The sequence below is a fragment of the Mauremys reevesii genome, linkage group 12 (genome assembly GCF_016161935.1).
Source record: "Mauremys reevesii isolate NIE-2019 linkage group 12, ASM1616193v1, whole genome shotgun sequence".
NCBI classification, from domain to species: domain Eukaryota; kingdom Metazoa; phylum Chordata; order Testudines; family Geoemydidae; genus Mauremys; species Mauremys reevesii.
This window is the reverse complement of record NC_052634.1, coordinates 31,669,299-31,686,557: the sequence shown is the minus strand read 5'-3', so window position 1 is coordinate 31,686,557 and position 17,259 is coordinate 31,669,299. Positions and strand designations below refer to the sequence as shown.

The 17,259-nt window shown below is 50.3% G+C and overlaps 3 non-coding genes across 3 annotated transcripts; 1 reads left to right on the top strand and 2 right to left on the bottom strand.

Annotated features, from left to right (window-relative positions):
* Positions 1–5,142: 5,142 nt before the first annotated feature.
* TRNAC-ACA lies at positions 5,143–5,215 on the bottom strand. Its single transcript has one exon. It is a non-coding gene; the product is annotated as a tRNA-Cys (tRNA).
* A 9,149-nt stretch (positions 5,216–14,364) lies between these two features.
* On the bottom strand, positions 14,365–14,436 carry TRNAG-UCC. Its single transcript has one exon. It is a non-coding gene; the product is annotated as a tRNA-Gly (tRNA).
* A 2,291-nt stretch (positions 14,437–16,727) lies between these two features.
* On the top strand, positions 16,728–16,800 carry TRNAK-UUU. Its single transcript has one exon. It is a non-coding gene; the product is annotated as a tRNA-Lys (tRNA).
* The last annotated feature ends 459 nt before the right edge of the window (positions 16,801–17,259 follow it).

Sequence of the window (17,259 nt, the reverse complement as noted above, 5' to 3'; positions counted from 1 at the left end):
CTTCTGTAATTAATTGATCCTGGCCCCATCCATTGATCCTGACCTGGTGTCTGGCTGTGGAATTTACTATTTACTATTTTTATCCCAGCATATTTAAAGATGAAACTGCTTTACAAAAGCTCCTTTATTCTAGGTGATACAAACAGGTCACTTCCCAGCTATTTCAAGGAGATGGAATTTTCCTGACCCACAGGGAACTTAAACTACGTCTACACTACGGGACTATTCCGAATTTGCATAAACCGGTTTTGTAAAACAGATTTTATAAAATCGAGTGTGCGTGGCCACACTAAACACATTAAATCGGTGGTGTGCGTCCACGGTCCGAGGCTAGCGTCGATTTCTGGAGCATTGCACTGTGGGTAGCTACTCCGTAGCTATCCCATAGTTCCCGCAGCCTCCCCCGCCCCTTGGCATTTCCGGGTTGAGATCCCAGTGCCTGATGGGGCAAAAATCATTTTAGCGGTGGTTCTGGGTACAGCCTCACCCCTCCTCCCTCCCTCACAGCGGCAGACACCCGCGTCGCGCCCCTTGAGCGCGGTGAACCGTGCAGACGCCATAGCACAGCAAGCATGGACCCTGCTCAGCTCCATACCGCAATCGTGGATGTTTTAAACACCTCGCGCACTCTCGTGCAGTATATGCTGAACCAGGACCTTCGAACCGAGGCGAGTAAGAGGCGGATACGGCAGCGCGGCGATGACAGTGATGAGGACGTGGACACAGAATTATCTCAAACCGCGGGCCCCGGCGCTTTGGAGATCCTGATGGTAATGGGGCAGATTCTATCCATTGAACGCCGATTTTGGGCCCGGAAACAAGCACTGACTGGTGGGACCGCATTGTGTTGCAGGTGTGGACGATTCCCAGTGGCTGCGAAACTTTCGCATGCGTAAGGGCACTTTCATGGAACTTTGTGACTTGCTTGCCCCTGCCCTGAAACGCCATAATACCAAGATGAGAGCAGCCCTCACAGTAGAGAAGCGAGTGGCGATAGCCCTGTGGAAGCTTGCAACACCAGACAGCTACCGGTCAGTCGGGAATCAATTTGGAGTTGGAAAATCTACTGTGGGGGCTGCTGTGATGCAAGTAGCCAAAGCAATCACTAAGCTGCTGCTACGAAAGGTTGTGACTTGGGAAACGTGCAGGCCATAGTGGATGGCTTTGCTGCAATGGGATTCCCTAACTGTGGGGGGGCGATAGATGGAACCCATATCCCTATCTTGGCACCGCAGCACCAGGGCACCCAGTACGTAAACCGGAAGGGGTACTTTTCAATGGTGCTGCAAGCACTGGTGGATCACAAGGGACGTTTCACAAACATCCACGAGGGATGGCCAGGGAGGGTTCATGATGCTCGCGTATTCAGAAGCACTACTCTGTTTAAACGGCTGCAGCAAGGGACTTACTTCCCAGACCAGAAAATAACAGTTGGGGATGTTGAAATGCCTGTCGTTATCCTGGGGGACCCAGCCTACCCCTTGATGCCATGGCTCATGAAGCCATACACAGGCAGCCTGGACAGTGGTCAGGATCTGTTCAATTACAGGCTGAGCAAGTGCAGAATGGTGGTGGAATGTGCATTTGGCCGTTTAAAGGCTCGCTGGCGCACATTACTGACTCGCTCAGACCTCAGCCAAACCAATGTCCCCTATGTTATTGCTGCTTGCTGTATTCTCCACAATCTCTGTGAGAGTAAGGGGGAGACCTTTATGGCGGGGTGGGAGGCTGAGGCAAATCACCTGGCCGCTGATTACGCGCAGCCAGACACCAGGGAGATTAGAAGAGCACACCAGGAAGCGGTGCGCATCAGAGAAGCTTTGAAAACGAGCTTCATCAATGGCCAGGGTACAGTGTGACTGCTGTGTTTGTTGATGAACACCCAACCCCCTTGATTGACTCAGTCCCTGTAAGCAACTCCCCCTCCCCCTTCGAGTACAGCTTACTTATGCAAATAAAGTCACTCTCATTTAAAAAGCATTAATTCTTTATTTTTTCATTATAAAAAGAGGGAGAGAAGTAAGGGTGTGCTTTGGGAGGAGGAAAGGAGGGATGGAGAAGGCCATTAAAAAAAAATTCAGAGTAACGGCATCCTTCTGGTTGGGCTGTCCACGGGGGTGGAGTGGGCGGGTGCACGGAGCCTCCCCCCACGCGTTCTTACACGCCTGGGTGAGGAGGCTAAGGAACATGGTGAGGGGGGAGGGTGGTTATACAGGGGCTGCAGCGGCACTCTGTGATCCTGCTGCCGTTCCTGAAGCTCCACAAGACGCCGGAGCATGTCAGTTTGATCACGCAGCAGCCCCAGAGTTGCATCCCGCCACCGCTGATCTTCCTGCCGCCACCGCTGATTTTCCTGCCGGTCTTCCTGCCGCCACCTCTCATCTCGGTTGTCCCTCCTGTCCTCACGTTCATCCCTCCTGTCCTCACGTTCACTGGCCTCTTTCCTGTAATTTGAAACCACGTCCTTCCACTCATTCAGATGAGCTCTTTCATTGCGTGTAACTTCCATAATATCTGAGAACATCTCATCTCGCGTCTTCTTTTTCCTCCGCCTTATCTGTGCTAGCCTTTGGGATGGAGGAGGGACGCTTGAAAAATTTGCAGCTGCATGAGGGAGATAAATATTTAGAAAGATACATTTTACAGAACAATGGTTATACTCTTTCACAGTGAAAAGCACTATTCACCTTACATAGCACATGTGATTTCCCTACAAGGTCGCATTTTTCATCTTAATAGTGACTGCTTGCATCTCTGGGGTTACAGATCTCACAGACACAGGTCCAGGCATCAGGATTCAGCTTGCATGCGGCCATGGTAAGCCACTGTCTCAGTGATTTACCCTCCCCAACGCATGGCTAATACCACGCTAGCTCCTGCTAATCAACAACCTTCCCCTCCCCACCCACTGCTTGTCCGGTAGCTTGGGAAGCTCGCCTCGCCGGTGACCAAACAGAAAAGATCATCGGCATTTCACCCTCCTCCCCGCTTCGCTACGTGCAGGAAAGTGTTTTTTTTAAGCTGCTGCATTCCACGAACCCAGTAGAAAAATGGCCACCCCCCTTACTTAAATTCCTGATTTTTAACCAGGTTATCCTGAACGATATCACTTTGCTGAGGATAACAGAACAAGATAAAGAGCGGATGCTTCTTGAATGCCAGCAGTCCTCTGGACCATACGCTGCGATGCTTTGCCACGCAATGATACCTGATTACTTGCTACATGCATGGCATGGTAAAGTGTCCTACCACGGTGGGCAGAACAAGGATGCCTTGCCCAGAAACCTTCTGCAAAGGCTTCTGGAGTACCTACAGGAGCGCTTCATCGAGATGTCCCTGGAGGATTTCCTCTCAATCACCGGACATGTTAACAAACTTTTCTAAGTAACTATACTGTCTGCGAATGCATCCCAAGTCCTCAGGGCAAATCAATCATTAAAAAAGGCTTGCTTAAAAAACACTGTTTGCTATTTGCAAAGGTACACTCACCAGAGCTCCCTTCCAGGGCGTCATTCTCTGCAATAGTTGCTTGCGAGGGCTGGGAGCAGGGTAATTCCGTCAGGGTGATAAAAAGCTCCTGGCTGCTGGGGGTCACGGAGTGCTGTGTGCTCTCTGCGAGGTCTTCCTCTTCTTCTTCCTCTTCATCTTCCCCGTCTGCATAATCCTCAGACATGGCAGAGATTACAACCCCCACCTCGGAATCCACAGTCAGGGGTGGGGTACTTGTGGCGCAGCCCCCTAAAATTGCATGCAGCTCAGCATAGAAGCGGCATGTTTTTCGACCTGCCCCGGACCTTCCGGTTGCTTCTTTGGTTTTCTGGTAGGCTTGTCTGAGCTCCTTAACTTTCACTCTGCACTGCACGGAGTCCCTGCTGTGGCCTTTAGCAGTCATAGCCTTAGAAATTCTTTCAAATACTTTTTCATTTCGTCTTTTGGAACGCAGTTCTGTTAGCACTGAATCATCTCCCCATATAGCGATCAGATCCATTACCTCCCGAGCGGTCCATGCTGGGGCTCTTTTTCGATTCTCAGGAGACTGCATTGTTAACTGTGCTGATGAGCTGTGCGTGGTCACCTGTGATGATGAGCTCTCCACGCTGTCGAAGCAGGAAATGAATTTCAAAAGTTCCCGGGGCTTTTCCTGTCTACCTGGCCAGTGCATCCGAGTTGAGAATGCTGTCCAGAGCGGTCAGTGGTGCACTGTGGGATAGCTCCCGGAGGCCAATACCGTCGATTGCGGCCACACTAACCCTATTCCGATATGTTAATACCGATATTAGCGCTACTCCTCTCGTCGGGCAGGAGTACAGAAACCGATTTAAAGAGCCATTAAAATCGATATAAGGTGCCTCCTAGTGTGGACGGTTGTGGCGTTAAATCGGTTTTACACTCGTAAAACCGATTTAAACGCCTAGTGTAGACCAGGCCTAACATGCTCAAGATCACACATTCCTTAGGAGAAAAGGAAGGAGAAAAAAAAAACCCACCAAACCATTGCTGTTTCTACCCAAATGATCAATGAGACCAGAAAGGGAGACTGTGCAATTAACTGTCTGGGACTACACTGACTCTGCAGTTACTTGGATGCAGACACACCCAGCTCTACGGTTGGGAAACGTACAGAGACTCTGCTGCTGCTCTGAACTAGCAGCACATGACCTCTGAACAGCTGCCATTTGAATATATCTGAAAGTTACAAGAAACAACGATCTGTGTTAAAGGAAGGCTGCCATTTACTAGAGCCCCAGTTGATGCCGTGTGCACAAAGAGAGGATTGAATTTGTAACAGGGAGTTTGTAAATCTTGGTTATTTTAGTTTTGTAACAGGCTCTTGTCCACCTCCAGTAGAGTTTTCAGTCCCAATGACAACTTACTTACCAAATGTAATACAGACTAGTCCATGCCTCCCATGTGGATGTGGTTCTTGTTCTTCTGCACATGTGTCTTCATGGGCCTTTGTTTAGTTGATGAAAACAAGCCTATACACTTAGCAGATTGGAACTGATTTCAGCTGGGGACTTGTTTGATAGGTTTTTGTGCATTTGCACAGGCAAACATTGAGTATGTCCATTTATTTCAGGGATCCCTATTTAGTGGAGCTCCTGAGCATACTGGAAACAGAATTATTTTTAATTTCAGAAATTGGGACACTTGGATTTGAACTAAGGACCACTTGATTTGTAATCAAACACTCTACCACTGAGCTATACCCCCATGACATTTACACTGGCAAGTCAGTGATCTTAAGGATTTTGAAGGACGGGCTCTGCCTCAGAGAGCTCCTTTTCTATTCCCAGGCCACAGGGGTTTTAAAAATGGGGTTTGAGTAAATTTTATATACACATGTAGATACCACAGCTTGCACACCCACCAACATAGCTTCCCCCACTGACATAGCTACCACCTCTCGGGGAGATGGGTTAACTGCATGGACGGGACAGTTCTCTTCCCTCCGCTTAGAGCATCTTCATTATTTATGAATAGGTGGGAAATAACCTCCTGAATGGACAGGAACCAATGTATCAGATATTGCTGTGTCTGCATTCAATATTGGTAAATGGTCATATTGGGCTGGATTAGTAGGAGCATTGCAAGCAGATCAAGGGAAGTGATTATTCCCCTCTATTCCGCACTGGTGAGGCCACATCTGGGGCATTGCGTTCAGTTCCCCCCCCCTCTGCCCCTCCCCTGAGACCCACCCTGTCCATCCAAACAGTGTCTGATGTTTTCCTGTCTAGCCAGCTTGCTTCCTAGAACGAACGCTCCTTGAGTGGGGTGATCCACAGGGAGTAGCTCAAACCTCCAAAGTGCCTGGCCAGGGGCAGGACATTAGCACAGCAAGGGAGGGGTGTGGCAGTGACATCACAAAGGCCTTTTGCAGGACCTCAGACTATTGGTCAAAGGTGGTGGGGAGGTGGTGACCTCACAGAAAGATGCTGACATCAGGCAGGCAAGACAGGGGCGAGGGGCCAGGGAAACCTCAGAGGCCCCTGTGGCTTTGCTTCAGCAAGTCTCCTTCTCCACGTCTCTCTTTGAGGACTGAGAGAGTATTCGGGTTCACGCACGTGAGTGCCAGGGGGAACCTCTTTCGAGTTTTCTCCTTCCCTTTTCGTGATTTTACTAGAAAACAGATATCCCTGTTTAGAAGGTAAGAGCCTCCTCAAGGGAAGGGATGTCCTGGGCGTGTCACAGTTCGGATTCCAGTGGCCCCCCTACACTGTAAGGAAACTCCCACCACCTGCTCTGTGTTCGCAGTGCGGGAGAGAGCAGCATCCATGGCAGTGATTTGCTCCTGGCTGCCGGAGCAGAGCAGCAGGCTCAGCTGTCAGAACTTCCCAGAGCTATGAAAGGGGAGGGGCCCAGCCTCTGTAGCAGGAATGCAGGGCAGGCGAGTTCACGACGGGCATTGTGGGATACTGGCAGAGGCCAGTTATGCTGATATAATGAACAGCAGCGTCTACACTGACACTCTGTCACTTTAAGTTTGCTGCAAAAAGCTCTAGACCTCTCATCGAAGTCGTTTTATTTTGTCACCAAAACAGGGCAGTTTTGTCGCCAGACATGGCATTGCAGTGTGTGCACCAGCCACAAGCTGCCGACCGAGGTAGCATTGTGTGTTTTTCACACACCAGAGCAATATCATTCTGCTGAAACAACTTTGTAGTGCAGACCTGGCCAAAGATTCACTCGCACACAGCTTGCAAGGAAAACATCACCTGCTCCTCTGCTTTGCAGAATCCAGACACAAGCAAAGCTTGTCAGGCCCTGGTGGCAATGGCAGGGAGTCAGGTGTGGGCACACAGAGTGCTTTAGTCACCCACAGGGGCCATGGCTTAGCTGGCTAAAGCTTCTGTTTTGTAAACAGGAGATTCTGGGTTCAACTCCCAGTGGTGCCTTGTTGGCTGGATGTTGGGGTACCTGTTATTGGCTACTGTCAGAAGAGAAGTTTCAGAGCTAGATGGGCCTTTGGTCTAGCCCAGTGTGGTTTTTCTTATGGTTTAAATAACACTCACTGGCACTGATAACAGAGTTACTGAACGTTTGGGAGTTAGGAGCGGGTAGGTCAGTGGTCCAGTCCCCACACAGATGACCCCCCTCCCCTCTCTGGGACAGGGGCAGGTCTGAGCTCTCACCCAAATGCTCATTGTGGCTGCCAGAATCTGTGGGCAGCTTGTTTAGTTTACAGCAAAGGTTGAGTCCTGCTTTGTGCACCGTGTGTGAGAATGAAAATCCTAAACCTCCCTTTGAAATAACGAAAGCAGCAGGACGTGTTATTGTCGCTGCCCCAAAGCAGACAGACCAATGGAGAAATGCCGTCGAGTCCAAGGTAATACTCCCCTGCCATTTTACTTTTTTGCTGGCTAAATTCCTTCTTATCTGCCCGGCCCAGGCTGTCCTCTGCCTCTGTTGCTGCTCCCGGCCTGCTCTAGAGTCAAACACGCAGGGCCCCCAGGGGAACAGAGGCTGGGACAGGGCAGCAGCCTGGGCTGGGCTGGGAAGATGCTGGGAGTTCTCGTTCCCTGAGAACTGGCTCGGCTCCCTTCTCAACAGCAAACAAATCAATTCCACGTCCCCTCCCCAGAAAAACCAGCCTGGAGCCAAGGGCAGCAGGGGACGATTCCCTGCAGTTCCCACCGAGGCAGGCGAGATAACAGGCAGTTCCAGTTTAAGCTCAGTGTTTTTAACAATTTCTACAACATTAAATAACCCTTTAATCATAGTGTCACCATCCATAAAATTGCTTCAGCCTCCTAAGTGCCCAACTAAACATCTCTTCAAATCCAAGGGAGTGGAGATCAGTCAATGTTCAGAGTCATCCCACATAAAAGAACCATGTTGTGGTACATACTGGCCCCATCACGTGGCCATCGCCTTTCCCTCCTCCTCCAGAGTAAGAATGTGACCAGCTCTCACTGAAGGGTGCAACACCCCTCCCTTGCTCTCTATGCCAGAGCTCCTATCAGCTCAGCGTCCTTCCCACAAGAGTTGGCTGCTGAGAGGGTTGCGATGGGGTAAATGAAGGCAGAGGAGGATTGTTCCTCATGGGTTTTCTTTGTGTGGCTCTGTGATCCTGCTGGAGGAAGCATCATTTGTGCTTGTTTCAGTAGCTTGAGTTGGTCTCAGGTTGTGACCCTGAGTACAGGGATTCCTGCACTCTCTGCTCTTAGCCCTCAGGGAATGGACAATTGAGCAGCTTCAGAAATTGGATAGAAAGTAGCCTAAGAAAGTGTAACATAAGTGAGAAGAAAAACAGCATCTGCCCCTCCCTGGTGGTTAGGATTTGGCACTTTCACTGCCAAGGCCTGGGTTCAATTCCCAGTCAGGGAAAAGTGACTTTAAACCAGCACTGTTTTTGTTATTCTTCACTTACAACATAAACGAATCCATGGTATTTTCCTGATTCCCCCATCTTCCCAGTGTCTCCATGGCAGGGCTGGCTCCAGGCACCAGCCCAGCAAGCAGGTGCCTGGGGCAGCCAATGGAAAGGGGAGGCTTCAGCAGCAATTCGTCCCTCTCAGAGGGAAGGACTTTTGGCCAAAAGCAGCAGAGGTAGAGCTGCCATTGATTGCAGCTTTTTTATTTTTTTTTCGACTTGGGGTGGCAAAAACACTGGAACTGGCCCTGCTCCATGGAAGACAATTTGTTAAATCCCAGATGAGTGGAGTTAAATCAGTTCTCAGCCTGAGTTCTTAGGTCTTAATCCTGAGAATATTGTCCCACCATGGGGCCATTTCCCTCCTGTCTTTCATACAGAAGCACAATTTTCTTTGCACAGACACAGGAACAGCAAGATCTTTCTCTGTCCCTTGTGCAAAGCAGGGGGCCAAATTCCATGGAAACAATGGACAAGCAGGGGGCCCTGGGCACATCCAGCCCTGGCCATGAGATGTTCCCTCCCCTCTTTCTTTATGCTCCTGTTGTTATTTCATGGATAGTCTGGGATGGGGGAAAAGCTGAGTTCACTCCAGGTGGAGGGTAAAAAGGACCCTGAAAATCTCAGGCCCCAACCCCTGCTACCAGGATCACTGAGGTGCTGGGGATTTGAGTAGGAAAGGGACTGTGTGAATTGTCAAGGTGCGGAATGAATAACAATCTACAACTAGATCCACCTCATTAATCACTGACACAGGCTAATCCTGCTGCAGATAGAAGGGCTCTTCCAAGGCTCTATCTTGCTTTCTCCAATGCCATGAAAGCCTGTCTTTTGCCCGCTAGCTGTTGTGACTTGAGCACAAGAGGGGACGTTTGATCCAGAAGCCTGGCCATGCCTGGAGTCCTGTAGGTAGGGATGCGAGCTCCATTTCCTCTGAGTCCTGAAGCTGGGCTGCAGCCTGGCCTGGGAGGCAGCCCTATTGGTTGACCTACTGGCCCAAAGTCACTTGGGCAGTGTTGGTCTTCCCCAGGGATGCTGAAGGGCCTAAGGGAGGGAGGCTCAATACTCCCCTCTATCAGTCAGGGCAGAAGAGGAGGGCTGCAAGAGTGGGCAGGTTGATGGCTGGGCCTTCTAGCGTTCGGTTGGGGTTGAGGTGGGGAACGCGAACCAGGAGAAATGGCTGCTGGCCTGTGAGGAGTGGCTCAGCCGGTGGCGTAAGTGGACCTTGTCATTACCTACAAGGTTGTGATGCTCAAGACCCATCTGTGGGGAATTTCCTCAGCCAGGTATTTCCCCCTGCTCCACGAGTGCTGCTGAGACCGAACACGATGGCCTTCCACTTCTTGTGGGGCCATAGGACGTCCCTACCTAGTCAGGAGAAGTGCAGCTTTTCTGCCATATTAGAAGAGGGGTTGGGCCTGGTGGGCTTTGAAGCCTTGTACGACTCTACTGTTTTGTGTTTCAATTTTCAGTGGTGGCTGAGCTGGCGGTCAGGTCAGGCCCGAGGGGAATGGTGGGGCAACCGCAAAGAACGCAACTGACTCTTCCAATATGGCTGTATTTTCTTTTTACCCCACTGGGTGCAGCACCGGGTATGGGAAGGAGGGAAGGGGGAGGCCCCCCTCTCTAGTGGAAGGTGCTTGCAGGATGGCTTCATCCACAACAGTGGCCACCCTCACAGCAGCGGCGGCCACAGCAGCGAGGCCCCCACCTTTGGCTCAGTCTGAACAGAGGTCAATGTACAATTGGGTGAGACAGGCCAATTTTAGGGAGCTTCCTCTGATGGTGAGCAACTGTCCCCAGAACTTACTGACAAGAGCTTTAAAGTATTTGCAAATGTGCACGGCCGGCATGTGCAGAGCAAAGGCTGCCCGGGGCACTGTGTCAGGCTCTGGCACCGCTTGAGACAATGGACCATCTTCAGCCACCAGGTGACCCAGGATCTAAGGCAGTAATGGTGTGAGGAAGCAAGTCAAGCTGAGCAAGGCAGGCAAAATTCATCTCGCCTTCATGGGCGCTCGCAATGATGCCCTTTGTGTGCCAGGGCTGACAAAAACCTCCCAGACAGAGAAGCAGCAGGCTAAAAAGCCCTCTACACCAACGTTCCACACAAAGATGGACTACAAGCCGTCAGGAACAGTATCCCCAATAATGTCACGGCTAACCTGCTGGCTGAACTTTGTGACTTTGTCCTCACCCATAACTATTTCAGATTTGGGGACAATTTATATCTTCAAGTCAGTGGCACTGCTATGGGTACCCGCATGGCCCCACAGTATGCCAACATTTTTATGGCTGACTTAGAACAACGCTTCCTCAGCTCTCGTCCCCTAATGCCCCTACTCTACTTGCGCTACACTGATGACATCTTCATCATCTGGACCCATGGAAAAGAAAACCCTTGAGGAATTCCACCATGATGTCAACAATTTCCATCCCACCATCAACCTCAGCCTGGCCCAGTCCACACAAGAAATCCACTTCCTGTACACTACAGTGCTAATAAGCGATGGTCACATAAACACCATCCTATACCGTAAACCTACTGACCATTATACTTACCTACATGCCTCCAGCTTTCACCAGAGCACACCACACAATCCATTGTCTACAGGCAAGCTCTAAGATACAACCGCATTTGCTCCAACCCCTCAGACAGAGACAAACACCTACAAGATCTCGATCAAGTGTTCTTACAACTACAATACCCACCTGCTGAAGTGAAAAAACAGATTGACAGAGCCAGAAGAGTACCCAGGAGTCACCTACTACAGGACAGGCCCAACAAAGAAAGTAACAGAACCCCACTAGCCGTCACCTTCAGCCCCCAACTGAAACCTCTCCACTGTATCATCAAGGATCTACAACCTATCCCTCACTCTCACAGATCTTGGGAGACAGACCAGTCCTTGCTTACAGACAGCCCCACAACCTGAAGCAAATACTTACCAGCAACCACACAACAAAAACACTAACCCAGGAACCTATCCTTGCAACAGAGCCCATTGCCAACTCTGTCCACATATCTATTCAGGGGACACCATCATAGGACCTAATCACATCAGCCACACTATCAGAGGCTCGTTCACCTGCACATCTACCAATGTGATATATGCTATTATGTGCCAGCAATGCCCCTCTACCATGTACATTGGCCAAACCAGACAGTCTCTACGTAAATGAATAAATGGACATAAATCACATGTCAAGAATTATAACATTCAAAAACCAGTTGGAGAACACTTCAGTTTCTCTGGTCACTCATTTACAGACCTAAAAGTCGCAATATTACAACAAATAACCTTCAAAAACAGACTCCCATGAGAGACTGCTGAATTGGAATTAATTTGCAAAGTGGACACCATTAAATTAGGCTTGAATAAAGACTGGGAATGGATGGGTCATTACACAAAGTCAAACTATTTCCCCATGTTTATTTGTCCCCCTACTGTTACTCACACCTTCCTGTCAACTGTTGGAAATGGGCCATCCCGATAATCACTACAAAAGGTTTTTTTCTCCTGCTCATAATAGCTCACCTTAACTGCTCACTCTTGTTATTGTGTGTATGGCAACACCCATTTTTTCATGTTCTCTGTGTTAATATATATATATATATATATATATATATATATATATATATATATTCCTGCTGCATTTTCCACTGCATGCATCTGATGAAGTGGGTTTTAGCCCACAAAATCTTATGCTCAAATAAATTTGTTAGTCTCTAAGGTGCCACAAGTACTCCTCTTTCTTTTTGCAGATAAATGAATTGAGGTTAAGTCCATGAATGGCTATTAGCCAGGATGGGTAAAGAATGGTGTCTCTAGCCTCTGTTTGTCAGAAGGTGGAGAGGGATGGCAGGAGAGAGATCACTTGCTCATTACCTGTTAGGTTCAGTCCCTCTGGGGCACCTGGCATTGGCCACTGTTGGCAGAGAGGATGAGGGGTTGGATGGACCTTTGGTCTGACCCAGTATGGCCATTCTTATGGTCTTATGAAGGGAGGGGTAAAGACTGGGACAGAGTTTCTGTAGTGTAGTGGTTATCACATTTGCCTAACACACAAAAGAGCCCTGGTTTGAAACCAGACAGAAACATGTGGGCTTAATTTTCCCAGCTCTTCCTGGCCTGTCCCTGCTGTTGTAGGAGCAGCAGTGATTTCTATGCTCAAAAGGTCTGTTATACTTCCCCTGCTCCCACTTTTCTCTCCTCTCCCTCTCTGAATGCCTGTGAAGTGGTTTTCCCCCTCCCGCTCCTGGAATGCTCCTGGGATGAATGTTCTGGTTGAAGAGCAGAAGAGCTCTAAGGTAGACAAGGTGTCTGGGACGCTAATTAGGCAGCACTCACACACCCAGAGCATGGACACTGCCCAAGGTGGAGTGTGACCAACCAGATGCAGCCAAGTCATCTCTAGTCGCAGGCCATGAGGTGCAGGCCCTTAAAAGGGGAAGGGGCCCTGTGCTCAGGAGAGCACTCACAAGCTTGTACCTCCAGTGAATGCCCTTCGCCCGGACCACCTGGCCAGTGGTTCTCTGTGTTGTATTTCATTGTGCCTCAGCGAGACTTACCTTCATCGCATCGTCCATAGCTGCGCTGTGGGACACTTACCTTGCAGAATCCTGACATCTTCAGTGCTGTGCCTGTCCTGGGAGCGAGAGTATGCAAATGTATCCCTCCCCCTTCTTCTTTTGAGCTTAGCTGTCAGTATAACAAACGTGCTGCTTTCTGCCAAACTCTGGTGGGTCATTAGTCCTCCCTACGCTTACTAGCTGGCCCAATTTTGGGTAACACCTGTGATAACCCCAACCCCTGCAGGGCAGAGAGTGGTGAAATGAGCTGAGAAAAAGCCTTGGCATCAGCAGGGGAAAGCTAGAGGATCTGGGCCAATCACCTTTTGAAGTCTTGTGGCTTGGTCTCCTCTGCCCTGGGAGGTTGGCCTATGGCGGCCGGCTCTTCTGTGTGACTTGCCAAAGGAGGGAGTGAGGCAGGAATGGGGCAAAAGAGGAAAGTCGAGCTGAGGAAGGCAGGGCAGAAGCTAAGCGCCTCAGTGTGGCTAAGTGGGGTTAGTAGAGTGTCACCCTTCGTTCTGCAAAGCCTGGGGAGGTGTAGTTGGCTGCTGGGAGGTAGAATCCTGTGCCTGCCTCTTGGCTTCCCAGGGATGGCTACTTGCAGCCCAGGAGACGAAGGATGGTTCTGGGTGAAAGGAAGGAGTAAATTTGGGTGCGGGGTGCGGGCTCTGCGCTGGGGGAGGGGGTTGGGGTGCAGGAGGGGTGGCGCTTACCCCGGGCACTGCAGCTCCCAAAGTGACTGGTACACACAACCCTCTGGCAGCAGCTCCTAGGTGGGCGGGGTCAGGGGATCTCCGTGTGCTGCTCCCTGCAGGCGCTGCCCCCAGAGCTCCCATTGGCTGCAGTTCCTGGCCAATGGGGGCCGCGGAGTTGGTACTCGGGGCAGGGGCAGTGAATGGAGACACTCCCCATGCCCCAGGGGATGCTGGGACATGCCGGCCATTTCTGGGAGTGGCACGGAGGGATGGAGGCAGAGTGGGCAGGGAGCCACCTCAGTGCTGCTGGCACATCTCTGCACACCCATGGGGGGAGGGGAGCAGAGGGCCTCCATGTGCTGCCTGGGGTAGGGGCAGAGCACAGAGCTGCCTCCCCTCCCGGGTCTATTACAGGAGTGGGTGGGTGGGGTCTTTTGGCCTGCAAGGTGCAGCAGGTCGGTCTAGATGATCACACTGGTCCCTTCTGACCTTAAAGGCTCTGAGTCTAAAAGGGAGAGGGAAGTAAAGAAATTTAAAAAAAAAATAAACCAAACATTGTAATACCAGGATAACTTCAACAGCTCATTGTATAGTCCCGCCCTCTTTCTTCCTCCATTGTGTGTTGAATGACCTGCAGGACATTGATTCTCTCATTCCATTGATAAACTGATACAATGTGACTGAAATTAAACCAATACCCAGATGAGAAAACATCACATCACTGCACTGGCTGGGAATTGAACCCAGGTCAACTGCTTGGAAAGCAGCTATGCTCACCACTATACCACCAATGCATCTGGCAAAAGTCCCCCTTATGCTTGCCCAATGAGGCTACAGCAGCATTGAGGAGATTTTCTGCCTGTTAAAATGTACTGGATTCTCATCACTTAAAAAAACAACAACGCCATCTTCGCTTGGGTTTGAACCATCAGCCTTTCAATTAGCCACCAAAGTTGTTAATCACAGGGTATGTCTAAGATGTGGGATTATTCTGATTTTACAGAAGCCTGTATTTGGAAACAGATTGTATACAGTCGAGTGGACGTGGCCCCACTAAGCACATTAATTCGGCGGTGTGCGTCCTTGTACCAAGGCTAGTGTCCATTACCGGAGTGTTGCACTGTGGGTAGCTCTCCCATAGTTCCCGCAGTCTCTCCCGCCCATTGGAATTCTGGGTTGAGGTGCCAATGCCTGATGGGGCAAAACCAGTGTCGTGGGTGATTCTGGGTAAATGTCGTCAGTCAATCCTCCCTCTGTGAAAGCAACGGCAGACAATCATTTTGCTCCCTTTTCCCTGGATTGCCTGGGCAGACGCCATAGCACGGCAACCATGGAGCCCATTCAGCCTTTTTTCACTGTCACTGTATCTCTACTGGATGGTGCTGACAGACGTGGTACTGCAGCGCTACACAGCAGCATCCCCTTGCCTTTTGCAAGTTAGGAAAGATGGTTACCAGCCATACCGTCCCGTCTGCTGCTTTGCAAGTTGACAATGACAGTGACCAGTTATACTGTATCGTTTGCTGCTGTCATGGGTGCTCCTGGCTGGCCTCAGTGAGGTCGGCCGGGGGCGTATGGACAAAAATGGGAATGACTCCCCAGGTCATTCCCTTCCATAAGTTTTGTCTAAAGGGAGAGTCAGTCCTGTCTAGACTATCGGGCAAGCCTGCTAAAGAACCAGAGAGGCAAACGGCCGCTCCGGGTCAGAGCCCCAGACATCCCGCAGAAATGATGAGCTGCATGCCATTCTAGGGGGTGCCCCTGCAACAACCCCACCCATTGCTTCCCTCCTCCTCCACCCCTCCTGGGCTACCGTGGCAGTTATCCCCCCATTTGTGTGATGAAGTAATAAAGAACGCAGGAATTTGAAACAACACTGACTTTATTGCCTCTTCAAGTAGAGCTCAAAGCGGGGAGGGGAGGGCAGCCTCCAGCTGCTATGATATTCCAGGCAGGACTGAATCTCCATTAGACGAAGCTTAAAGAAGAGAATGACCTGGGAGTCATTCCCATTTTTGCCCAGGCACCCCCGGCCGACCTCACCGAGGCCAGCCAGGAGCACTCACGGTACAACGATGACGGATACCAGCCCTACTGTACCGTCTGCCATCTGGAAGGGAAGGGAAGGGATGGGGATGCTGCTTTGCAGCACCGCGTCTGCCAGGAGCATCCAGTAGACATACGGTGACATTGAAAAAAGGCGAGAAATGATTTTTTCCCCTTTGCTTTCACGGGGGTGGGGGTGGGGGTGAACGACATATACCCTGAACCACCCGCAAGAATGTTTGTGACCCTTCAGGCTTTGGGAACTCAGCCAAGAATTCAAATGGTTTTTGGAGAGTGCGGGAACTGTGGGATAGCTACAGTCGTCAGTCGTCCCTCCCTCCGTGATCGTCCATTTCATTCTTTGGCTTTCTGGTACGCTTGTCTCAGCTCCTTAAGTTTCAGCACTGTGTTGAGTCCCTGTTGTGGCCTCTGTCCATCATAGCCTTGGGGATTTTTTTCAACTTTTTGGCATTTTGTCTTTTGGAACGGAGTTCTGATAGAACAGATTCATCTCCCCATACAGAGATTAGCTTCAGTATCTCCCGTACGGTCCATGCTGGAGCTTTTTTTTGATTCTGGGACTGCATGGTCACCTGTGCTGATGAGCTCTCCAAGCTGGGCAAACAGGAAATTAAATTCAAAAGTTCTTGGGGCTTTTCCTGTCTACCTGGCCAGTGCATCTGAGTTCAGATTGCTGTCCAGAGCGGTCACAATGGTGCACTGTGGGATAGCGCCCGGCGGCCAATACCATCAAATTGCAGCCACACTAACCCTAATCCGAAATAGCAATACTGATTTCAGAGCTACTCCCCTCGTCGGGGAGTAGTACAGATACTGGTATTAAGAGCCCTTTATATCGATATAAAGGCCTTCGTTGTGTGGACGGGTGCAGGGTTAATGCGATTTAACGCTGCTAAATTGGATATAAACTCATAGTGTTGACCAGGCCAGAGAGAGCAGCAGGTTTCCCCTATTGTTTCCCGCTCTTGTTTTCTTGACTAGTTTCTCCTCTGCACCAACTTGCTCTTTTGCTTTGTGAGCCTGGCTAGCTCAGTTGGCAGAGCATCAGACTTTTAATCTGAGGGTCCAGGGTTCAAGTCCCTGGTCAGGTGATAAACAACTCACCAAGATCTTCAGCTGTCTTGCTGGAGTCCTCTTTGATGTTGTTTTCTCTCTGCAGGATTTTCCCTATCCTCAGAAGGGCCTTTTTGTGTGTGGGTTTGAAGGGGCAACTTCCTGACAGCCCCTCTGTCCTTGCAGCCTGGAGGAATAAAGGCCTCTGGACATATAGCATGTTCCTTCCCTGCACACACACACACGTACAAACACACAGAATATCCCTAAGGAATTAGAATCACCTGCTGCCTTCCCCTTTCCTGATGGATCCCCAAATGAAGATGCTCTTCAGCCTAAACCCATGTCCCCTCTTTTCCCAGTGCCCCTCAATCCCAACCCTCAGTCCCTCCTATGCTCACTGCTCCTCACTCCCAACCAGAGCCTGCTCCTCTTCACCCTTCTCCTCTGTCCCAACCCACAGCCCCCTCCTATTCCCAGTGCCCCTCAATCCCAAC